Genomic DNA, 26,693 nt, shown 5'->3' with positions numbered 1-26,693 from the left:
AGTAGGTCTAGTTTTATTCTGATTACATTACACTGTTTATAGATTTCTGCTTTCCCCTCTTGGAGAAGACAATCTTTTACAACAAATTTCTTCTGTCATTAATGTCTCCTGGCTGGTGTGATACAATGGCAGCTCAGTTCTAGTTTGTAAAGAAGAAACTGGTAGAAAACAGGTTTATATGTAAAACTAATAACACTACAAAGGGAGTGTCATTTGTTTGACAAATACACATTGATCATTTGTACATTTTGTAAATTTTCTTTTGGCTTTGTTCAAACTAAGACAAGACATTTGTATTATTGAGACACGTATAGATCTCTGCAGGGTGCCAACTTTTTTATACATTTGGAATATTTGATGCTTTTAAGATTTAAGGAGGTATACACTTACCTCATTACTCACCCCCCCCCCCCCCTTCCAGGTTGCAGTGTGATTTCACAAGAGCAATGCTAATTTCCTAAATTAATATGCATGTGTTATGAAAGTACAAAATAAGCAAATATTTACTGATAAAGTTTAGGCAAAAAGCTAAGTACAAAAATAAAATGTATATTGTGACCTGATTAGCCTGTGAAAGGATTAGCATATCTATCTATTCCAGTTTATCTAAATATGGCAAATTAGCCAATACCCAAGACGAAGCCTGTTAAAAAAAAAGCCAAGAATAGCAAGGCACATTACTCCATCATAACAGATGTACAGGGGCGAGATCAGGTGATGTAGATGGGAAAAAAACTTGCTTATCTCACTGCGCATGCGTCAAAAGAGGAAAAAAGTTGTCAATCCCACACATGCGCAGTGAGATAAGCAAGTTTTTTTCCTGCACCCTTTTTTTTTACTTTTTTAAAAAAACATAAAGAATTTTTACGCTTTAAGTGGAATTATGCAGAATGTAGGCAATGTATTCTGTAGAGTTTTTAGATACAGAGGCCTGGGTATTAGTATTGATTTTTTTAAGTAAATGTGCACTTATTCTTTAATAGCTTTTTGCCTGTAGGCACAGTGGAACAAGTTAACATTTAACATTTTGTCTTTTACATTTATTTTAAATCAATACCCTTGTATCTTTTTACCATTTGCTTTTTTGGCTGTTTTATTCTCTAATGATATTTTAAAGAAATATAATTTGCTGTTAAACTAGCCTTATTAAAGTTTGTGCCTATGAATTTGCCTCATTGTATATTTCACATGGAGTACAGTATGATTGGTTGCTAAATTCTTGTACATATGGTTAGTAACTGTCTTAAGCTACGTACACACGGCAGATTTTTATCGCCCGATAATCGGCATCGGCCAATTATCGGGCGAAAATCTTCCGTGTGTACAGTCGGTGTCGTCCATCGTCCGGACGACCGACCTGCCGGATCCACGGACGATGGACGACAGCCGATCGTAATGAAAGGGAAGGGGAGAGCGCGCAGCAGGGTGCCGCTCCGTCGCTCTCCCCCCTCCCCTCTCCATAGAGCATGAACGGTGCTGTATGTACAGCATCGTTCATGCATCTTGCAGCCCCTTGTCGTTGGAAAGGATCGTGAAAGATCCTTTCCAACGACAAAAATTGCAAGTGTGTACGCAGCTTTAGAAATTAACTTTAAAGATTGTTTGGTGTGACTGTTTTGCAAACAATTGCTGTTCTATGGGAGGGTGGAGGACAAGTAGGAGGTGTCCTGCTGTGTCCTATTAAAACAATACATTGTTATTATGCTTTAGAAGAAAGTGCTACAGTGCTAACATTCAACCTATAAAAATAAAATAAACAACCAACAGCAGCCTTCTGGTGTTAGAAGAAACCATTCAATATAATCTAAATACTAAAAACTCACAAAACTGTGGCCTTGATGCATTTTGGGCACTGCTATACACTTTTATGATATTTGCACTTAATGTACGCTATTTGACCTTATTGTAGCTCCCATATTGTGATGTTGTTAGCAGTTGGTCATTTAGAAACAATCTCCAACATTTATCTCAGGAAATGCAAATCTAATATCTGTGAAGATCTTTACAATTCGAAGCCCAAACTATCTAGTTTTAGTAGGGAAACATTTTTTTATTAATTTTGGGGATCATTCTACAGATAGTTACAATGTATGCCTGTTAGTTGTTGCTACTATGGCACAACTGATTTCTACATTGGTTTTAGAGAATCTACAATTTTACTGAAATTTATAGAGCTATTACAGAGACCAGCTGAACTCCACACAGATAAAACTACATGAATGCCCCTTTTTTTTTACATATTTATTATGTTTTCAAAAACAAAAAGTCTGAATACCTTAACTTGATTTAGTATCGTCACCACTTCATGGTGGAGTGGTACAGGAAGAACCAGAACAAGGAACCAACCAGTGCTTCAGTAGTCATGTTTTAAAAAGAAACATGGTGGTAGAAGGAAACATCACAGTGTCAAATAGATGACCTTATAAGTATTTTGCTTCCCCTTTCAGTGGTCAGTTAAAGCAGGGGTTGGCAAACTCTGGCCTTTAGGCCAGATACCGCCTAGCTGGTAGTTTGTTCCGGCCTAATGCCCCCTGGCCAATCCGACCTAAACATGGATGGCAAGCCGCGGGTTGCTGGATGGATCGGCCAGGGGGCGTTAGGAACTACCGGAACCGTTGGAGCTCCAGAGCCATCTCCTTGCTGTTGCTCCCCTATTTACTGTGGCTGGCGTTGATACTTCCACCGGCGCAGTAAACAGGGAAAGCTCCCAGAATGGAAATCCCTCCCTCCTCCGCAATGCATATGGAGGAGAGGGACTTAAGGGGGCATTCCCTGTTGGTGGGCGGAGCCAAGGTAAAGGCTGGAGAAGGGCAAGACCTAGTTGTATTACTTAAAGTGGAACTTCTTCTCTTCCTCATTCTGATCTTTGGCCATCTTGATTGGCCAGGCCTTGATGAGTTCATTCAGCCCTGACAACTGCTGCGGTCAGATTTTTGCAGATCAAGAGGGCAATCAGGCAAGTAAAAATGCTTATTGTATCAGGGACATTGCCTATCTCATTTTGCAATAAAGCCCTGCCTGATCACATTTCTTCTGAAGAGAACACTTAGGTCCCCTGGTCTTTCAGAAAAGACTATCCTGTGTGACAGAAAATAAAGACAAATTTAAAAAAATTATTTCACAGTTCCCCTAAATGTATTTTATTTCTGTATCGAGTTGTTAGCTAGTTATTTTAGGTGTTAGGAAATTCATGTCTTTTAAAATGATTCATATACATCTTTCTTTTAGTATGTAAAAATATTAAGCCTTATAGAAAGATCCAATCTAGTATTGCATATTGCCTTTGATCTCTTTATATTTCATTGCAATTGTTATGAAGATTTGTACTAAAAATTTGTGCCGAGTTCTTTGCAATTCTGTACATTTTGGTACCCGCCTGATTATTTCATTGTAAAACATGTGTTCATAAGGAAGATGAATCACAAATATGGACAAATAGTATTTCTGGCCTATTACATTTTTAAATAAAAGGTTATTCTAAGTGTTTATAGTGTCAACAAAGACAGCGGCTTACATTATCTGAAAAGCATGTGGTCATTTTTTCAGGTATTTCATAACAAAGACATATAATCTTGTGCATGCTTGTTTATTAATGTTGACTTCCATATAGACACATTTAAAATTAATTCAAAAGTGAATAATTTTGACTAACTAAAGTATTTTAAACTAGGATGAAATGTGTTCTGGGTGTCTGGAAAATCTCAAGGAACATTTTTGAAAGCTAAATTGTGTTTCATACAGCATTTGTAAACTCCTCTGAGGGACATTATCATATGCAAGCCATAGACAACTCTATAAAAGCTAGCCATGCTCCCATTTTGAGCATTCTTTGTAATCATATAGTACCTCAGGCATAGAGAGACACTTTCTATTCACAAAGAAATTTGCCAACTTTTTGTGAGCAGGGCTGACCCTTTACTTTTCTGTCGATCAGAGTAAAGGAAAGAATGTATGTCCATTTTAGTGTGGAGTAGTGATCTCAGTGGATCCAACTGTTCTTGCAAGCTGTGTGGGAAAGAACAAAAAGAACCATAATCTCTCCATGGCCAACCTAAATACAGTCAGATTTTTACATAATTCCTCAAATAGTAATATGGGTTACCTTGCATGATTCTTGCAGAAAGAAGCAAAAAAACCTTTTGGGGGGATCACATGCTTTAAATTTCAGGCAAAGCCTGGATAAAGTGGTAAGGAGTTAGAAAACCTGCCAGTTTTTTTTTTTTTTTTTTTTTGCTGTCTATAAATGCCTTTTGGAGATGTTTCTGTTTGTCCTGATTGCCACTATCATTGGGACTAAACATAAGGAAAAATCCAAACTGACTTGATACCAAAAGTGTAAGAACAGGTATATCTTCATGGAAACACATTCCTTATCATCCTCCTACAAATTCCCAGAATCACCCATGAAGTCTACATACTGTAATGCAGCTTCCTGTGATGGTGTAGTGATTTTGCACAACTCCTGAATCAGTTAGCACTCTCATGTTTGCAATTTGGCTGCTTGCACTACAATGGAATACCACGTTGTTGCAGGGGGTATAGCTATCATCAATGTTTTTGCTGATTCACAAGCTTGTAGTACCAGTTTAGACTGTCATACAGGAGCCTTTAGTTGTACTTTAATTTTGTTTTCCACCCTTACCTCAATTGTTTATAATACATTATTTGTTGAACTTAGCTCATTTCAAAAGAAAAATGCAGCACCATGTCAATGAGTACCTTGCTGAACAGCTTTTTCCATGCTGCTTTCACCTAAAATGCGCCCACAAGATTGCTGTGCCTGTTCATTGTGACAAACTAGGGAGGTAAACAGATGTTTCTTACAGATGTTCTTGGTAAATGTATTTATGTCATACCTTTTTTTCCTGTAACTATTAAAGATGTTTAGCCTGCTTAAAAGTCTTAACAGAAACCCGCACATACTGGACCTCAGCTGTGGTACCTGATTCTAAAGATTTATAGAATAACATTTGTCAATAGTTTTTAGGTGATTTAAATTTTGATTTAATTAATGGACATTGATTAAAGATGCATTCATGGTATTTGATTTTGGACCTTGTATGCTCTAAACGGCAAGCTGGACGCAGTTATAGAATACAATCACAGTTATACTGTACAATAATTATGAAGCCTTTGTAAAATCTGAGAGCTCTAAATCTTTATGGGATCTGTGAATTGATTATATATAAAAAAAATCTAGGTTGACAAACTCTTCTCAACTGTAAAATCTTTTAACTTAGGTAGCCCATGGAAAGGTGGTGTCTGTATTATTTACAGAACATTGACATGGTGGGCATTTGAAATAAGGAATTTTTCTATGTGTGAAAGATCTGTTTTGTAATTAGTTGTTGCTAAACTTTTAGGATAACTATATTTTAATAAATATTAATGTGGTAAAGCCATCTCCAGATATCATATGGGTTATAAAGTGATCATTAACACACATTGCACATCATGCAGAGATCATGGGAATGTCTGCAAGATGTCAGTTTTCTGTGAAATTGTGTCTATATTTTAAAATATTATGACCCAACTGTACCCTAAGCTTTGTGGCATTGGAAATAGTCAGAAAGAGATTGAAATAAGGAAGGCAGACAGATATACGAGAGCTGAGAGCACTACCAGATAGAGGATAGAATAATGACAGAGCTCGGATGTGTCAAGGGATTCTGGAGTGCAGTGTTACAACTACTGATGATGGTGGGATACCTAAAAAGGGGCATATATAAACTACAGTGATTGATATGGAAATACCAGGTAGCTTTCATGAGGTTTTCAGGTTGTCAGTATACTGCCATTCTGATTACTTTGTTAAAACACTGCTGCTATTGCTAACTAAAAAAAAAAGAAAAATAAATCCATGAACATTTAAGTTGAGAGTCTTAAGTGAATTTTATAAGATTTTTAATATTGTATGAAAAACAGCTTTGAAATTCAAGATAAATACAACTATTCACTTTCTCAGCCCACCGGTGGGATTTTGCTTACAGCTTGTGGTGGGTGGATCTGCTGTGTCCATTCTGCAGCTACTCCCTGCACAGACCATGCAGCACAGAGATGATGGTACTTTACAACTTTACAAGATCATTTATAGGCTTGCAGTATTCAAAGCTGTGATCATCAGTTTTACCAATGGGGATAGGCATGGTACAGACTTGGGTAAAGAGATTTAGCAGTGAAAACTTCAATTTCAATTGTTAAGTGCAAAAAAAATACTGTTGGTGCCAAGAGTTTTGCTATAATGTGTCATAATTGCAATCTCACTTGCAAATTTACCTGTTTGTCCGGTCTTCTTCTGGGTTCCATGTTTTTGAATGTATTTTTTGGCCTAGTTTAGAAGAAATAACTCCTACACATGGGAGTTACATTGCCCCAGCATAGAATTTTTCTGAGATTTCTAACCCGAGTTGTGCATGTTCTCAGTCTATAGCACACCCTTATGAAAGCATTCCAGTAAACCACAAGTGACATTTTCAACTTTTTCAAAGTACAAAAAAAAAAAACACAGATGGACATCACCAGATCTTCCCCAGAGTTTATCAGATGGTTAAGATGGAAGAGACTTAGGTTACAACGAATAACCTTGGATACCTCTAATGCACATGAACAACATAGCCACTATTTCAACACCCAAGGTTTGCAGCCTTTGAGATGCTGGGCCCCTAGTTTGCTTTCACCCCTTCTGGATGGACTGGCTTTTGGATTCCCTCCTCTCCTAACAATAATGCTACCATCCCTTCTTTTTAATGGAGAATACATCTCTATCTGGTCCTGGTAACTAAGATTCCTTAGATTCATATTTGGAAGAAAGTGGGTCTCATACATCTTTATTTTATATGACCTTTTAAGCTCTAAACTCCAAGCTGGACCCAGTTATAGAATACAATCACAGTTATACTGTACAATAATTATGAAGCCTGCGGACACACCTTTATGCAATCTGAGAGCTCTAAAGCTTTATGGGATCTGTATATTGATTTTATTTATAAAACTTCTAGGTTGATGAACATTTCTCTACTGCAAAACCTAATAACTTAGGTAGCCCATGGAATGGTGGTGTCTATTATTTACAGAACATTGACATGGTGGGCATTTGAAATATGGAATTGTTCTATGTGTGATAGATTTGTTTTTTTAATAGTTGTTGCTAAACTTTTAGGATAAATATTTTTTTTTTTAATTATGACAGCTACCAGTGGTAAAGCCATCTCCAGATATCATATGGGTTATAAAGTGATCATTGACTTAGATTGCACATCATGCAGAGATCATGGGAGCGTCCTGCACAATTTAATGAAATGCTGCAAGATGTCCGTTTTTTTCTGAATGTGTATCTAAATTAACCCAGCTGTTCCCTAAGCTTTGTCGCATTAGAAATAGTCAGAAAGAGATTGAAATAAGGAAGGCAGACAGATATACGAGAGCTGAAAGCACTGCCAGTTAGAGGATAGAATAATGACAGTCTGACAGAGCTCGGATGTGTCAAGGGATACTGGAGTGCAGTGTTACAACTACTGATGGTGGTGGGATACCTAAAAAGGGGCATATATAAACTACAGTGATTTATATGGACTCCTTGGGTAAGGAGATTTGATATGAATATAAGATTCCTTAGCTTGATATTTGGAAAAAAAGTGGATCTCATACATCTTTATTGTATACATATAGGAACTTCCAACAGAAATGATACATGTCTTGTGAGGAGTTTACATTGTTTGACAATTACCATTTTATAATAGAGTTTACAGTGCCTACAGGTGCCATATTGTATTGCTGAATTCTATGCATTCATATCCTTGTTATTAAAAATCTGCTTTCCAAACTATATTATAAGAAACATCAAACAATACAGATTGCTCAAATTAATGTATGTAGATTGTATTTTGATTATCTTTTAATGGAAATTTAGGTAAAAATACCCTTGCATGAAGGGTTTGTCCAATAGAAGTGCAAATTTCCTTTTGTCTTTTAAACACAGCTCAGCAAATTATTCCTTATTTGATGATTTATTAAAGACACCTATGTTGTATGAAAGCCCTCACATACAGTGATGCCTTTGTGGCTGCCTTTTCTTCTTGGTTGGACATAGCTGTATTTCATTTGGATGCCGAGTCCATACGGTCTGCTTTGATAGACACAACAGGTATCTCATTATTCTGGATCCACTTACACAACTTATCTGCGGTGATCTCATCTATATGCTCAATTTTTCAACTAATGTAGAGATATTCATGCAGTAATATGTTGCTATGGGTGCACAATGCTTTCATCTGTCATTACAACTTGTTTTTTGCCTTGCTTTCTCTGTTTTATGCAGCGGATTACCTGAGTTAATATTTACTTTTTGCTGTAATTGCTGGAGTTCCTGCTGCTTATTCTAAACTAGTGACATTATCAAAGCAAGTTATCATTAGTGAAAAGGTCTGCAAACATATTTAACATCAGGTTACATTACAGTTTCAGGAACAGTGGAAGGAGATCCAGAAAGCTAGTAACAAAAAAGGCATCCTAAGCCCTAGGCCTGTTGTGTGTTATAATCCCATTGTGCGCTTCATAGCATCACAAGTATCTGGCCCTGAATGAACATTTATTTTTCAGTGGTTGTGGCCTTTTCTAATTCCTCTATTAAATTATAGTATTAAAACTGAGTTAAAACAAACAGCAGTACTGTCTGTCATTTCATGCAAATGCAATTTTTGAATTACTTCAATATGTTGGGATCATATGCACCTATTGCTTTATAACAAAACTGAGAGTGTTAAAAATGCCAGTCTGTGCTGTATATCCAGAAAATTATAAATGGTTTTGTTACTAAACTTTGCTTTCCTCTCACTTATATATCAACATAGTTTTAGTTGTTTCAGGAATTTCTATTTTTATCATGCATAAAGTCTCCTCTGATGTTGGCATTTACATATAGGTACTTGATGTTGTCAATGATTTTGTTGGGTTATCTTTCACATGTATCATTTATGTCTAGGGCTGATTAGATAATTACATACTTTATGTGGGTAATGATGAGGAAACAGTTGTGTAGAAACATAAAGCATCATTTTCATAATAATAATACATAGACCAGTATGCAGTAGAGCACTAATAGCTATGTTGTGATTTTGTGTTTAGTGACACCCAGCTAGGCATATTATAATGCTGTTATAATATCAAAACTTATTGGTGACCTAAAACATTGTTAAACACTATAATTTGTGTTATTATGCACAGATGGGGGCATCTTGTTGCTTCAACACACATACAAAACCAATATTCTTTATTTTTCCAGCTCAGCATCATGGTGGCCCAACCACAGCTGCAGCTCAAATTAAAATGATGAATGGAAGGAAAAGTAGTACATCCAGAACCTTTTAACTGCAGCTCCCTGTTTAATGTGTGCACCTCTAAGAGCTGCAGATTAATAGAGCAATCATTCCTAGTAGACTGTTATTTCTTGTTGATGTGGCCTTTCTTGTTTTAATTCAGTAATTTCCACTGTTCATTTTCTTCATCAATGTTTGCTTGCAATTGAGTAGGAGTTAGACTAGTTCTGAAATTGGTGCAGTTTTTCATTTGGATTTATACTAGGTCAGATTTCCGTAAGACTCCGTAGGTCAGTATTATTGTGATGGCCTAATAGCCCGTGGACATAATCAATTGGTACAATGCACCATTTGTTATTCTGGTTGGTTAAAAACCCTTTTTTTTCATATGCCTGGATATGTTTGTCTTTATTAGGCTACACCTGCCATGAATAAATAGTTGTAAAGAGATTGCAAAATAAGCAAAGTATCAGAAAACCTGCATAAATGCCTCTTAGTCATCAATCACTGGACTTCTTTATGCTGTAGCCTTGAATTCTGAGGTTGAGGCTCCTACACTTTGAAAGCATTGTCTGATTTCTCTGTAATAATAGAAGATTTGAAATAATCATTGTTGTAGGAAGACTTTCAGAATGCCTAGGAACATGGTGCAGAAGGAAGAACATAAGCCAAATAGAGCCCACAGACCAAGAATATATAAGTATAAGAGGTTGAGAGTTATTCACAAAATTCCAGGAGGTGGCTTTATTAGCATGAAAACATCACCTCCAGCTTTCGTGTGGAAAAACAGAGTAATAACTTAGTAAATAAAGATGGGGGAACCTGGAAATGAAGGTGGGAGGCCTTGATGCCCTTCTAGATTTTCAGCATACTAATAATTTGGGGATTTTAGTGACAGGGGGCCTGAGGGTAGTACAATTTTAAACTAGATGTGTATAGTCCTAGTGACTGTTTTTTATGCAAATTGAATCTTCTCCAAAAAAAAGATTATTACTGAATTACTGCACTATTCTGAAATAAATGACCAATGTCTCTTGAATTTAGATAATTTTCAATTATCCTAGAGTTAAATGTTAGGTTGTTTTAAAAACTCACTTTTTAATTGGTATACCTTATGGCCCAAAAATGCTGCTTATTTGCAATTTACCTAATATGAGTCACCTTTGTGTCAACTATGTTTTTATTGTGATTACTTCAAAATTAAATCTGTTTTATGTGAATTTGTTTCATCCTATTTCATCCTGCACTTTTTATTTACAGATGATTTTTTTTTATTAAAGAAAGTGTATATTGACCTTGGCAATCAGTAAGCTTCTACTTCTCACATTCCGTGGGCTGGCTAGTAAATAAATCTTCGAGCTCTTTAGTTGCTTCATTTAAGACTTTCACACTCCAGTTTCTTTGATTTATTAATCAGCATCACATTATTTACTATAATCTATAAGACATGCACATAGGAGGTTTCTAGAGCTGGACCTTCACCTCCAGTAGGATAACCATTCCTCATGTGTATGAAGGAAAACATAAGCAAACATTAAGCTTGAAGTATTATTGAGTATATTGAGTATTTATAAGTAATATTGAGTAATATGAGAGAAGAGTTAATATAGATTTATTAAACTGATATGAAACATCATAATTGCAGCTTACATGTTGTTGCAGTTCTAGCGTTTTTCAGAATGTGTAGGGTTTTATAGAAGGTTTGTATTTTGATGAGTAAAAGAGCTGTGTAGTGCTTCCTCTGGGTTTATTTATGCAGTGAATATATTTCAATTGGAAGTGCTTCACGGCTTAAACCTTGGACAGGTTTATGCAGATGTAAGATTAATGCTCTGATGCTTTCTCTGTACCTGTAGGATATTCTAAATTAAGCGTGAATCACTTCTGTTTTCTTCCAAGCAAAGATCAACAGCACTCAGCAGGATTCTAGGCAGAATGGATTTATCATAATGCAAATTAAAGAAAACATGAAGTTTTGGGGGTCGTAGAAGACATGTCCACACAACTGCAGACATTATTGCCTGTTCTAGCAGACAGGTGGCTGAAACAGTCTAATTTCCCAGGGTATTACTAATATTACTGTCTGTTGCTGGGGTTGGAGGGGACAGGATTCCAAACGCTTGTAGTAAATTTTCTTAAATACCTGTAAAGATTTTACAATGTAAGTTTTTAAATATTAAATAATGCAGCCTCTGAAAAAGTAGTCTTTGAAATGGCTTTTTATTTTTTTTTTATACTTTTAAACTGTTATAATTGATTTTTCTTTGAGAAATATTAGATGGTGCAAAAGTAATGTTTAAAGAGGGGTTGTTGCGAGAACAAATGTGGAAGGTTTGATTTGTAAAGGGGTCTAAGCAGATACCCTCAGTGCTTAGTAGCATTTCTGTAAATTGTTTAGGGATAAGTTAGGGTCAATGATTGGGGGAATAAGACTTAAGGGCATGTCAATCATAATTCATGGTTCTCTTCATTTGCTTGAATTTGCCCTGTTCATTATACTAATAAAAGCCCAGCCATTGTGGACTTAATCAACAAAGTAACTGGTAAAAGTCTATTGCCACAAGCTGTTTTCTTCATTCACTGGGGCTATCTTATTGTTCTGACTGATATAACTGATCTCCATCAGTGATTAGTGACTTGGCCCTACAATCAAAACATTTTTGATACCCCCCATGATTTGGATCTAGTATCACCACAATGGCCACTCCACAGTAAAGGGGGCAGATGATATAGCAGGATTGCTTCTCTCCTCCCCCCTTATTTTGTCTTTACCCTTGGTTTAACTATTGAGCCTTTGGATACATGATCCTCTTATGTCCCCTGAGGAAACAGATATTGTGAAACGTGTTGGGCCCTCTAGCTCACCAATCTAATCATTATACCAGTGAACACTCAATAACAAACCAATTTATGTATCATAGAATAAAAACAACAAAATGTTAAACTGACACATTTGCAATTGTACTTTTTGAACCAAAGAAACCACTTTTATCTGCTGTGTGAACAGACTTACACATTCTCTTTTTTCTTATATATCTTTGGGTTGGTTCCCTAATATTTTTCCAGGTGACCCTATAGGTGTTCTAATTCAATTTACCAATAAAAGCATTTTCTTATATCAGTTCAATAAGTACAAAAATATCAAGGGTCCTTGACCAAAAAGTATGTGAGCTGATAGTTTCCTCTCCTCAAAGCCTCCACAATTTAGGAATAGTATAGTATAATATATTTCATTGTTTTTCCTCCAACATTAGGGCTGAAAGTGTTATTTTATTGTTTAGGCAACAACTTTAGTGTTACCTTCATGTTAAGAGTTCATTTTACCAGTTAGGTAAATGATTAGGTGTTACAGTACAGTTAGGGGATAAGCCTTACGTTGTGGTAATTAGTAGAGCTTAGTGAAATATTGTTTGAGTTATAAAATAAATGTTAGGGGGTAGTGGAAGTAGTGGAAGTGTCATTTTGACCTGGTTCTAAAAGATAGAGCTGGATTGTTTCTAAACACCTGTCTTTAATATTTAACTCACTGACAGCTCCAGTGTTCTTTTAGCTGTCACACAGTTATGTGCATGCTTGTTTCAGGTGTGTCACCAACTACTGACACCAAAAGATCAGCTTTATATCCATGAAGTTAGCATTTTTTTAAAGTAATTGGCAGTGGCATTTTCATATAATCCCTGTGATATGACCACTTTAAGACAAAGTGTTTTACTGGCCAAAAACCCAGCAATAATTAGTCAGTTCCAGACGAATTTAATATGTAAAACTGAGTGGTTTTACTTAACAGACCACCAACAGTTTGGTTTGTTTTTTTTTTTTTATAGAAGATTGATCTATTGTTTAAGAGCTATGTTTTCTTTCCTACATAAACTCATACATTTATGTTAATTGGCTCCAGACAAAATATATTTTAAATCATGTGTACTTTTTTTAAGGCTATGCCTTGTTGAATTATCCATTGTCATGTGCAGGTACCAACTGCTAATATGACTAAATGTGACCTGTGACTAGATGTCAGTTACAGTGGCATCTCCACATCAATATCAAGAACAAGGGCTATTGTTTTGCAAGTTTGTACATTTCTGAAGATACTTTCTTTGTATTTATATAATAAATATTGGATATATCAGTGGTCATTCACTATAAAAATTTAGCCAGTTACCAACATGATTTATCACCTTTATTGCACTGAAAATTCACCTATCCAATCACTTTTTTTCTTGCACATGATTAGATTGGATTGGTTGAATTCAGAAGAACGTCATCTCATTTAGTAATACATTCCTTGCAAAGTGATAAACTAGCTTTGCTATGTAAACAGCCTGTATTCCTTTAGTTAATCAACCCCATTGTCTGTATGTGTAGGGCTGGAATGATCTTTCCGTAAGTATGATGGGAAATTAAGAGTTTGAATCCTAAAATGAGATATGTGGTGATAAATATAAGACAATGTCAGAGAGGGTTAAACACTCTCATTAGAATTTTTATCTTCTGAGAATGCTGGTCACCATTGTTTCATGTGGAGAGGCTGTTAAACATAATCGGAAGACTACAAGAAACATTTTTCTTCCTCTGGCAAGAAGCCCAATTCTACTATCTGACAAGCAGAAATTTTTGAAATGTGAAATGGCAGCATTTGGAAAACTAATGCCCTTTTCCTCCTAAAAAGAGATATTGGAAGACAGCAGGGAGTCTAGTACAGGTAGTATATATATTCCTTCTGTGCAAGACATTGCCGCAAGAAAAATAAAATTACTTTTCCCGATTTAACCCATCTAGTACCTTGATTTTATGTTACAGCAGACTACATGATATTACTCATACATGTATTTTGAATTAATCCATTTTACATTGTCAGCCTACTTGTCTGTCTCCTGTAATTTGTTTTTACGGCTTAGTGAAGGTGGTTTTGTCTTTTCTCTGAAACTGAAGGAGAGTTAAACATCATTTTGCTGTTCCCAGGAAAACCAGTCAGAAAAACAAGATGTAGCTGCCTTTCTCTTTCATTGTTTTTCTGGACACCATGTTCTTTTTACATCACCCTATCTATCTCACACTGCACAGGAGTGAGATGGGGTAAAGTTTCTTCCTGAAAAAAAAGTCTCACTGTGCGTTTACAGGTGGAGGAAATCAAAGCTTCCTGGGATAGATGACATTTGTATCCCAGAGGGCTCTGGGTTTCTAATTCAGTTTTTACTACCATTGCAATAAAAACAGAAGGAGAGGGGTCCCCCCTTTCAAAAAAAAAAAAAAATATTAAAAAAAGGCATTTATCCACTTCTATGTAATGGTAAAAATGTCATTATATCTAATTTTATGTTTGTTAAATAGGTGTCCGGAAAAGCATTATGATATGTCCTTATGTTTTTATCCAGGTGAAGCAGCTTTATCTGTAGGAACTTCCTGAATGTTTGCCTCCTCAAATATGTTGGAAAAAATGTCAACCAGTTGTGTGGGTTTTACTTACGTTTGTACATGACTATAGACCACACGTTGAAAAGTTTGGTATCTGTACATTTTTTTTTCAGAGCACATTATGAACAGATAATGGGAACAATTGTGTATGACTTTGCAAGCCATCTGTTGGGTAGCAACAGACTTAGGTGTTATTGTTCCAGAACGCCATTTTTTTCTGTTTAATGTGTTAGCTCTACATTAAGTACTTGAGATACAAGAAATAAAATAATTATGCATAATTAAGGTTCTAATGTTGGATTAATTGTTCATAAATACATAAATCACACAGAAAAATCAATGTCTCAAGGGAATTGATAGTTTTAAATTAAACATGTCAGCCTATTTTAAATAGTAAAAGTCTTCCCTAAGAGCGGGCACTACAATGTGCCTTCTATTTAATACAATTTTTGTTTAGAATAGTTTACTGTGTGCCTTAGATCATGGTGTCATTCTGCTATTAACAGTTCTGCTAACCTGAGTTTAGAAACCTCAAAGATAATATCTGTCCTTCTATAGATAATATCTGTCCTTCTGTTTTCCTCTCCTTCAAAGAGATTAGACTTTGAAACCGGTATGGTTTGGTGGAGCTTAAATCAGGTAGTGGTCCTGGAAATGAAGGCAAGCAAATTGAGACCATGGTGGGTGTGCAAATCCTGGATCAGAGGGGTAACATTGGTAGTTCTAGTTAATACAAGTAATAGCAGGTAGTTTGTGATACCTGTACATGGGCTTTAGTTTTACTTTAGTTGAAAATGATTGTCGTGTTTTCTTTAAAAAAAACTAATCAATTCATTGATGTCATTAGTCGACAACAAAAGCTTACTGGAAGGGCTGGTATTAGATGGCATTGTGACTGTATGATATGTATGAGACTTAGTTATAGATGGTAATCTTTAATCAAAATGAATCGTGAAGAAACTCGCTCCTATAGATACTGTATAGCTCTAAATAGAATACATTTTAAATTAAGTGTATCTACAGGCTTCGAATTATAAGGTATAGCCCTCAGACATTTATTAAACCCGGGGCCATTGACTGTATGAAAATTTTATTAATAAAAAGTTACTTTGGTTCTTGTAGGCACTTCATGTAATCCTACTTATTTTCTTCCCTTTGCAGCATTTTGGCTTTTAAAGTCTGTATATCAATTTTTTTTTAAAGTTTAGATCAGTCACTTTGATTTCTGTTTCTCTTAGGGTGTAAATCTGCAGATAGAAATGTTGGGAGTATCAACAGGAATCCAGTGCAGTGGATTTAACATAAGCAAGTACTTCTCCATAGTAAACAAGAATATAATATTCTATTGTATTTTAAGAATTGTATTCAACCAGATCTTTAGTTCCACAAAAAAAAATACACAGACATTCACAATATAAACTTAAAAACAACTTTTGCTGCAATATTCACCAACAATCTGGCTTTGTTGCCCACAGAAATGAATTATTAGATGGCCTGCTTATGTCAAGGCTAAAACATATACAGGCAACTAATAGACATAAGCAGGATATGGTTTTTATTTCCTGATAATCCGGCCCACAGGAGTCCACAGTGCATATTGGGGGCTTTTGGAATATGGGCAAGTAGGTTCTTTTTTTTTTTTTTGTAAACTTTATTTATAACCACAGAAAAACAATGTACAAGCACAATATTAAAATAATTAAACAGTTGATAAAAAAAATAGAAAATAGCAATTAGAAAACATATTGAGAAGGCCAATATCAGTTTGCATAACACAATGCTTTAGAGATATAAAGTAGCAAACACAATCAATTAGTAGGTTCTTTTTAACAAAAGTGTATCGTTAAACCCTGAAACACTGGACTTTGGATACACACCTGTATCATGCTTCACTATACTGCTTATATGTACCTTTAATGCTGTCTGGAATTCCAGTTATATGTACAGTTGTGACCACTAGCAGAAATATAGATATATATTACCATGTATTCATTGGTAAATATGCGTGGGTTGTGTTTATTCAGTATATTGATCTATATTTTGGTAGGGTGATATGATAACATGTCATTGGACTTAAATAACTTCTTTCCTTTTTATCTTGTTATAATTGTTTGGTGTGCAAGGGCCTAACTGCTCCTTCAATGCAGTCATAGGCTGGAAGAAGGGCTGTGACCAAATTGTGTTGCTTAACTGCAGTAAGGAAAGTTTTGGTCACCAAGTTCACTGTTGTGTCAAATTTAAACTATATAATGTAGCTCTATAATTTATAATGCATCATAAATTCATTTTTTTTAATAGCAGTTTCAGTATCCAAATTTGAGCTTGTATCACCCTTTTGCAGTGCTTGTTCGGGGGGGGGGGGGGGGGGAGTTTCAGAGAGATAACCTCAAATTGTGCTGCTTCTCTTTATACTGTCCAGTCACAGACTAAATAGATCCACGATGAAATGATCCAAGAGTTGGTAAATCATCCTAATCATTAGACAGGGAATATCTACTGGCAGAAAAAAAAATAAAAAATAAAAAAAAGAGAAATCTGTGAATTGAGGGTGAACTTTGCATCAAATGCTGGATCTGGTATTTTGTTTTTTGATGAACAAATTAATTTTATCTTGACATATTTGTGTGGAGTTCTGCTGTAATTGTTTTGATTCTGTTGCGTATCTTCAACAGGCCTATTTTTAACAGTTACTGAATGTGTTAACCCTATGACAGCATAGTTTTCTTTTTTTATTCACATAAACTGAACTTGCTTGTAAGTTCCGTCACACTACTCATCCAGCCTGCAATTTAAACATCTGCTAGGAACTGCTCTGAATATTGCGCTCTACCCAACAGGCATCAACATATTCCGAATGCAAATTTGCTTTGAAGATGGCAACATGCTGCATAATGTTTTGCCTTGTGAAATCCTGTAGCTAATTTTTGACATTGTGAAACACACTGTAAATCATGCACTGGACTGTTTGCAAATGCATTTTTAATATGGACATTTTTTTTTTTTTTTTGTTTTTTTTTTTTTTTTTTTTTTTATAGAACCACTCACTGTAACGTTTATCTACAGTTTCTGTAGCATTTTCAGGATGGCCAAAATGTTTGTATTGCCTAAGGTAAAACAATCATGTTTAAAACTGCACCAAAAAATAACATTTGTAAAATGAAAGTTTGGATTTTTTTGAGCGCTTTTGTCCTAAAGTTATGACACTACAGTGTTCTCCCCAGCCCTTTTAGGGTGCAGCACCCGGCACTTTTCAGTAACCTGTTGTGGCTGTTTTTGGGTGGTTATCAATGGGTCACAATACAGGGGCTTCCACCCACCTACAAGTTCTTCCCACCCGGCTTAAAAAATATTCTGGGTTGGACCAATATCAAAGTCCTTGCTGTAATAAGAACCTAGCATTTAACATTTAAAAATCCAATACTCCTTAGATCAGGGGTGCCCAACAAGTTAATTGCGATCTACTAGTCGATCGCAAAGGCAACGCTAGTCGAACGCGGAGTCCTGGCTTACCCCTCAGGTCTAGGGGTTGTCAAATCTAGGGTTGTTAAAGGGTTCTAGCCCTGCTGTACGTCTATAGGGATGCTGGGGATGTCTTTCATCAGATCACACCAAGAACTTTGCATCCTTCACTCCAGGAACACTTTCCTATTAGTCTCCGTATGGTCCAATAAGAGCGGGGGAGGAGTTATGTTCCTGGTGAACAGGGTGAATAAAGCAGAACACTGCATGCATGAGAAGGCGCATGTAACAGTGGGGAGTGGGGAGGGAGGCAGAATGACCGGGAGGACAGTCTGAGCAGTGCTGGGCGGCCAAGTCAGTTCAGGCTAGGGGTCAGGGTTCAATTACCGAGAGACCTTTGTACAGATTAGCAGTTCTTTTTTTTGTGCAGCTCCTCATTCCCCTATGACAGGAGAGCTGTAGCTTTCCTGTCACTATAGTCTTATAGTGCAATGTCTGTGCAATATTCTGCCATTCAGTGTCTCATCAGTCATCTCAGCTCCAGTCACTTCTGTGTAGTATACTCGGTGTATATATATATATATAAAAATAAATATATGTTTACCATTTTTATTGTTGTTAGATCATTTGACTTTTTGGTCATTTTAAAAGTAGCTTGCAAGCCAAAAAAGTGTGGGCACCCCTGCCTTAGATTGTATTAGACACATAACATTAGAACTTGTTAAAGGTATCAACACCTTGTAAAAGTATTTCTCCTCATCAGCATCACATCATGTTCTATGAAGCCCATTTAAGTCCATTATAAAAAAATTAGAAGAATATGGCACCCACTACAAACCTGACAAGAAAAGGGCACCCCTCAAAACTCCTGAAATTCTTAAAAAAAAGAGGAAAATAAGGCTGAGACCCTTGAGCTTTATCTAATCTGATTAGCGTTAAAACAAATTTTCTTCAGATAAAAAGGACATATTTTATTCTAAAATTTACTCATTTACAAATTGTGAAATTCATCACAAAGGTTAAATAAGGGAACAAATAGATGCAAAATAAATTAAATATAGTAAAAAAAAAAATATATATATATATATATATATATATATATATAAAAAAAAGCAGCAAAATAATAGTTAAGTTGTGCTCCGCAACACCCCTATTTACTAACATGAATGCAAAGTGAGCATTAAATCAACCATTTTCATCTATGCTTACAATGGAAAAGGTCAGTGTCCAGGATGAGTGCTGCCTCAGTTATTATTATTCTGAAAAATAAACCAGTAAAATAAGCAAAGATTATCATTTAACATATGTATACTATCAGCGGTCCTGTTTTTTTTCTGAACCGTTTACGGAGTGTTACGTGTTATGATAGTTTTCCATTGCTTCATTAATGCATTAATGCTACCATAATGCTATTTTTGCCTTTATATTTTTGACTATGAACACTTTTGTGCCCCCTTTGTAGTCAACTTCCATTAATGACCTAATCTTAACCTATCCTTGATATATAGTGTGCTGAATATTTTTCTGTGCATTGTGAATTTCCTGTTAGCAAATTCAATGACATTATTTTTTTTTTAAAAAGAGCTCTGTGTTTAATGTTTGTACTTTTCATTGACATTTGACATTTGTGTCCATTTTTTGTTATACAATTTTACAGTGTTTAGCACTCCAGAAAATAGAAATCAATAGGAAAAATGTGAAAATGTTACTTTCCATCCTTATCTTCTTGAGTTAGTTTTACAAACTTCCACACAACTCGTTATTCTTTAATTGGAGGAATTTTTCATTGAACAGTTGAATCCTCCAATACACTCAAACTGCTGTGCAAGTAGCAAGTATCTTTGTGTTTGCAGGTATTAGTATTTTAATCTTAACACAGAATGATCTATATTTTAGATTTTTGCAAATATTACACATTGCTATAGGGTAACCTAGTTGTGTTTTGTTAAACTTGGCATTTATTAGGAAGTATTTACAATTGATCTTGTGTTTCCTTTTCAGATATCTACTAATTTGCCAATTCTGTATATTGTCTGATGTAAAATGATACTAGGTAAGGATTTACCATACGATAAGTAACCTAAATGTGCATTTCAGTTTAATGACCCTACTGAATAAACTTACACTTGCATGTTGTTGAGGTAGTTTTGTCTTTATGATTATGAGGTTCCAACATTAGTTTTCTTCTTTAAATATGGGTGTACTGTGTATGTGACAAACACAACATAGAAAGAAAACAACATGTTGGTTGATAAAGAAGTATTTTAAAGGGATTTATATTTTTCTTGGAGCAGTCTGATTGGGGATTTTGTTCCAGGATGAAATAGTTACAGGAAAAATGTAATTTAAAATGAAATTGGATTTTTTTTAAATTGGAAAACTAAGTAGATGTTTACTTCAATGTTTTTCAACCTGATTAAAATTGTACTTTACTTGGGATTTCTGGATTCAGAAAAAATTACCATAGCTCATCTTTGTCTTCTTTAATGTTAAAAAAATAAAACAGTTTTTTCTATTGCATATATTTTTTCAGTTCTCATTTAAGTTTTATGTTTTAGAAGGAGAAACAACTTACATGAAATAAATGAGCTTTACTTTCCTTTACTTTCTTGAAGAAAAATGTGTAACTCAGAATACGCTGGGTTCGTTTTTAGAACTTTGCTTGCTATGTTGCTGTGTAACCTTATGTAACATGTTTTTCATTCTGCGGTCTGTTTCTTCAAAGGGAATAGGCAGATTTTGAGAGAACTGAGCTACTTAGACGCTTGCAGTTTTAAGTGCATTTAAAAAACATAAAATGTGGGAGATCAAAACAATAATCTTTTTGTTCAAATAATGTGATTTTAAGCATACTGTAAATAGTAAAATCATGGAAATGGACGACAGTATATTTATTGCATGCAGTATATTTTCTTTTTATTGTTGCAGTTAAGGAGGTGGCCAGTCTATTAGAATTATCATGTGACCCTAGCATGCATATTAGCATCCGTTCTGGAATAATGTAGGATGAAAGGAAAGTATTTGTATCTACATCGCAAGTGTTCTTGAGACCGGTTACTGCTGTGCGCCTCTGAATCCCATGCTGATTTGGCTTAGATTCTGAATACAGAAGCCATCAAATGTTTCGGGAACTGAATGCATTAAACTTGGCATGGAATTGTTGAGTTATGTAAAAATGATCCCAAGTGACTTAAACGATATAGAAGATTATGCTTGGGCGATACCATGCATCAAAAATCTCCTTTGGTAAGTGTATTAATGCAGAATATCAACACATGTTGTTTTACATTCAGGGTGGGCCTTTTCCAAAATGATCCCTAGAGTCAGCTGCCTTCATCAGGTTCACATATCGGTCAGGGAGATTCTTTACTATTATATTTTGAAAGGAAGTGCTTTTTATTTTAATTAAAATAAAGTGTATTTTAATTAAAATAAAGTGATGTGTGAGCAATGTTGACACCCACACCAATCTGTACTCCCTTACTACTATATATTTTTAGGAGTAAGAAAAGATTTCATCATAACTAGGTCACCGGACAGTAGCCTCCATAGATGTTAGCTTAAAGCTCACTTTTTAATTTTTTCAAAAAAAATTTCCTTGCACCTCCACTTGTTTGAACACAAACAGGTAAAAGGGGACAGTAGTTGTCTCTGGGAGAAGAAAGCACACTCAGCAATTATGTTTTTGAACTCAATAGATGTTCCAGCCATTTTTATGGGTTTCATTCCCTGTTAGAAATATTTCCCATCACTTACTGTTTAAGCAAGAAATAGAAAAGGAGAAATATTAGTGAGGACAAACCAAAAAAGGCCAAAAACCTTACAGAGCCATTACCTTTTACCCACTTTACCTGTTCAACCTCTGTAGAAATATATTGGTTCATAGTTCTTACATATTAATTTTATTATTATAAGACAACTGACCAACCTCCAATATTGTGGTTGAAAGTTAAAAAGGATACAATTGCAAGGTACATGTATAGCATTACATTTTCATTAGCCAAAGGAAAAGCTTTTTGCATAGGGCTCACTACATACTTTGAATAACTCTGATAATGACAGGGATTTTTGCAAGTCCTAATATGTACAGATAAAATACAGATATATGTACAAAATAGCCATTGTGTTGAATATGTGATGATTCATCACTTGTTTTTACATGAAAACAGTGCTGGAACATTTTATTGTTCTAAGAAAGGTTTTATCTTTTATTGCCCTTATCCCTATGTCCCTTCTGCAACTGATTTCTGAGTGGGAAAGTCAGCCTTCATTGTAACCATCCAGTTCAAAGTGTGATGTTGACTAGCTGCAGTTTTTGAACTCCTTTAGAACAGAGGGAGCCATAGAAAGAAGATAACCAAAAACGTATATGGCCTCTGGTTTGTTTTGTATGTGGTTGGCACAGCCTTTAACAATCTCACCTTGCAGCACTAAAGTCCTAGATTTGAATCTCTGCCTGTTTTCTCCCAAAAATATACTTATAAATGAATTGGTTTCCCTTCAAAATGACCTTAGTCTATGTTAGGGATATTAAACAATGACATTGATAGAGACAATAGATTGTGTGCTTAGTAACATGACTATTGACAAAACTGCATACAAATTCTTAAAAACACTGACATAAGCAGTGACAAGCAGTTCCAATACAAATCTATGGAAGCAGCAGGGGCAGCTTGGAATTGCTGGCATAGGCAGTGACAAACAGTTCCAATCCTTTGAGAATTCTTCTTCCAAGTCTTCAGGTGTGACTGCTCAGTGAAATGTTTACGAACTAATAAAGACAGGTTTTAAACAATTAGACTCTTAACTAAAGAGCCACAGACCCAGAACAAGCCTACAGATTAGAAAGTCAGAGTTGAGTCCACTTTATTAATAACCGTTTCTGGCCACTATAGCTGCAAGTATTGTGGAGCAACGCATCCTTAGAGCTCACAGCAAAAGCACTGATCTTTGACAAGTTACATCAGCGCATTTTCCTGCCTGCATTTCATTTGAACTGTAGAACCGTGCTTGTACAATTATGAGACAGGGACAGAATGTTTAATTTTAGCTAATGATCACTGCATGGCTGCAATTTTATGCTAGAGAGGTGGGTGGTTAGGACACTGGGGATCTTTGTTCCAGGTACTATACACTTAAGCTAGGATAACTGTGGAGTGTCTTCCTTTCAGTTAAAAGAACAGTTTGTCAGTATGGTATACCATTGATCCTGACAGTGAGGAAAGACCTGGTCAATACTTTGTAATTAACTGTGTTTTATGCTTGCTGCATTCTGGCAGGGCAGTAGGGAGCTGAGCTAGTTTCTTTGATTGTGTTGCCTTCTGCTAAAATCCTGCAGCTCTAGGCTGGTAATTGTGACAGAGAGGTAACGTGACCAGCTGTTACCAATTCCACATTAGATGCACACAGGAGGAGATCTATGCTTGCATGCTGTAAATGTGTAGTAACTCAGTACTGACAACTGCAGCTCAAGGGTCATTGATTCCAAAGTGACAAGACACAGGTAGTTTATTTAATTGGGAAATGGCAGGAAATTAACAAGCTATTTTGGAGAGTAGGAATGCGCACAAATTCTATGCAACAACTTTTATCTACTTGCAAATCAAAACAGCTTTGCTCCTTCTAAGGGTTAAATCCAAATGGCTATGCACAAGCACAGTAGGCTTGTGCCTCTAAGCAGCAGAGACAGGGAGGCTACTTTCCTTTTATCAGCTATCCATTTTTTGTTAGAAATACGATCATTTTATATATTTTACACAGTAACAATATTCTGAGCTGATTAAGTACCAGCAAAAGAAGAAAAATTCTACAGTAAAATAGTGATCTTGGTAGAGGGGTGCAGATTTGGCTGCAATGGTGGTCCACCTATAGACACTAAAAGGCTATTATTTATGCAAAGTGAAAATCACACTGTAAAGAAATAATTTGTTTGTATATAATTGAATAGGTGAAGTCAGCAAAACTACCTAATTCTCTAAGTTAGGTTCACTTTAACTTTGTAAGTTAACAGCCTAGACTTAGTAAATGAATCCCAAGTTTGCACATTCGTACATTAAGATCTTTAAAAAATGTGTTCACCGAAGAGCCACATATTTGTCTACCTGAATTCAGTTAGGGTTTTAGATGTGTAGCAGAGCAGTTGTATTGCTCTTAACTTTGGGGTAGGGAAATGCTAAAAATATAAATAATATTATTAATAATAATATTGTTGGCTTCTGTAAGACCTGTACAAACCAATGATTTTTATTAGACCTTGTGGAAACACAGTCCTATATGAAACCTTTCAGATTCCCCAGCCATCAGTTTGGTATATCTGGTAATATATTTTCTTAAATATGTTGCTTAGCTCAATACATCTGAAGAGCACAACAACACATGTAGCTATGATATGAGTGGGATAGGAGGTTCTTGGCAGTTGTGAGATGTTTTCTTGGAAGCTGGAATAAACAATGCTGGAAATGGTTATTTAAAGTATAAACCACTAATCTCCTAAAATATGGAGTTTTTTGCTACAGTTAGTGATGACACAATCAGCATAATGTGTGATCCACAAATGTATGACTTTTTCTGAATGTGTGTTTGCAAAACTTTGTGAACTGCAAAAAATTATTCACAAATCCAAGCAATTCTGATCCATGAAATGAATGCTTTTGATAGATGGGAGACATCCCCATGACTTACTTGATGTGTGTGCTGCAGTGGTCATCTGGAGAATACAGTGCCATCACTGGAATCTTACCATACATTGTTTTGGATGTGCATCTATTTTGATTTGTGATTGGACATTCAAAATGAAACTAAACTGGAAAACTAAAAAATTGTGAGCAGTCAGCTGCTTATTGCAGAAGGGGCAAGCTATGTCCCCTCAGTAAAATACACTTACCTGCCTGTTCGCCGTCATGTGATGAATGTACACTGAACTGCACATGAGCTGCAACTCAGAATATGATCCCAGTGTACCTGGGTGTCAGGAATGATTGAACTGCCACATACAAAGTTACGGCATTATGGCCTGGCCATTGAAGATGGAGGTTCCAAACCCATAAGAAGACAGGGTGCAGATGTTGGCATCAATGATGGAACAATGAGAGATGAGTTTAACTATGCTTTACAGAATCACAACAGGGACAAATTAGCTGGAGGAGGGAGGGGACAGGGTTGAGAGTTGAGAGTTCATCATTTAAATGTGGTAACAGTATCAAAACTGAAGAATAAGTACTTATGTTAGTGTAGTGCAATACCAGTGTTATGACTGCTAGTAAGAATATGTACCGGTATATCATTCAGCATTTTAAAGCAAATATGATTTGCTAATGTTGAAGGTTTGCTTAAAAACCCTCCCCAGCATTTTGTGCTTGCCTTTCGTTTACTCTCCCACTGTTCCTTTTATCTGCTGAGATTTAAGAGGAGAATGTGATTCAATCCTGCCCCACTCATATGACAGCAAGGTTGATTGGTAATTGGACCAATGTGGAAAATAAACAGAATGAATTCTAAAAGAGCAAACTTTACACATGACTTTCTTTTCTTCTGGGAGTTAAATGAATTTGTGAGAGAGGGAAGGTAAGTATGTGCTGCCCTTGCATTGGCAAAGCAGATGTGTTTTTTTTTAATGATCTTTATCCAGCGGATGGTTAACCAGCTGAAGTTTTTGGTGGTATGACAAAAGTTTAGTCATCCCTGCTTTAAATCTAGTGATCATTTAGATCTGTCTTCTATTCAGTTTCCAGACTCTGCTACCAAAATCAAATTCATTCAAAACCAAAACAGCATCCCATTTACACGTGCAATTTATTATACATAATCTAATTTATAGATGTATTTGTTTGGATGTCTTTGTATGTGGGGATTACCTGGGTTGTTACTGACATCTTATGCACATTTCATGTCACTAGTCCCATTAGAAATATGTTGACTGTTAATACCTATTCCCCCACTATTTGTCATGCTTGTCTTTTCACGGATATTCAAAGTCACAATACATATACAGAGCTTCTTCAACAACCAGATTGGTCAGTGCCATTGTATGTGCTGAATTTTTTACAAGATTTAAAAATTCACCAGGAGTATAACAAATCATTCCGACTGCAGCTTGTGTTTGCTTTTATTTTTCTTATTTCAGTGTTTTGATCTTCTAACCTTACCTTGAAGCTTTAGGTATTTGACTTGACAAGCTCCTTAATGTCTAATTGCTCCTTTATTGGACTTCTGAAGTGAGAGATAAGATCAGCTTAAGGTGCGTACACACTTCCAATTTTCATCGTTCCAATCGAACGACGAACGATCGATTGGGCAAAAAATCGTTCGTAAAAAAGTAATATATATATATATATATATATATATATATATATACACACACACATGCTCATACAGACATGGGTTCTAAAATTATTAAAATGTAGTGAACTAGAGCTCCCATAAACTGGTTACTTTGTTTAGTTGGTTTGGTGGGCCAATAACTTCAGTAATGAAAATACAATCTCCTTTGGCTCTCTAGTCACAGAA

General features: G+C 35.6%; 1 protein-coding gene across 1 annotated transcript in view; it reads left to right on the top strand.

Annotated features, from left to right (window-relative positions):
- ARVCF (ARVCF delta catenin family member) overlaps positions 1 to 26,693 on the top strand; it is a 372,226-nt gene that overhangs the window by 126,544 nt on the left and 218,989 nt on the right. Inside the window, exon 3 of the mRNA XM_072413926.1 lies at positions 20,190 to 20,241. The gene's annotated coding sequence lies outside the window, so the exon portion shown is untranslated. The remainder of the gene's footprint in view (positions 1 to 20,189; positions 20,242 to 26,693) is intronic.

This window comes from Pyxicephalus adspersus, chromosome 6, assembly GCF_032062135.1.
Source record: "Pyxicephalus adspersus chromosome 6, UCB_Pads_2.0, whole genome shotgun sequence".
In the NCBI taxonomy this organism is placed as follows: Eukaryota; Metazoa; Chordata; class Amphibia; order Anura; family Pyxicephalidae; genus Pyxicephalus; species Pyxicephalus adspersus.
The sequence above is the reverse complement of the archived record's forward strand: the minus strand, read 5'-3'. Positions and strand labels throughout refer to the sequence as shown.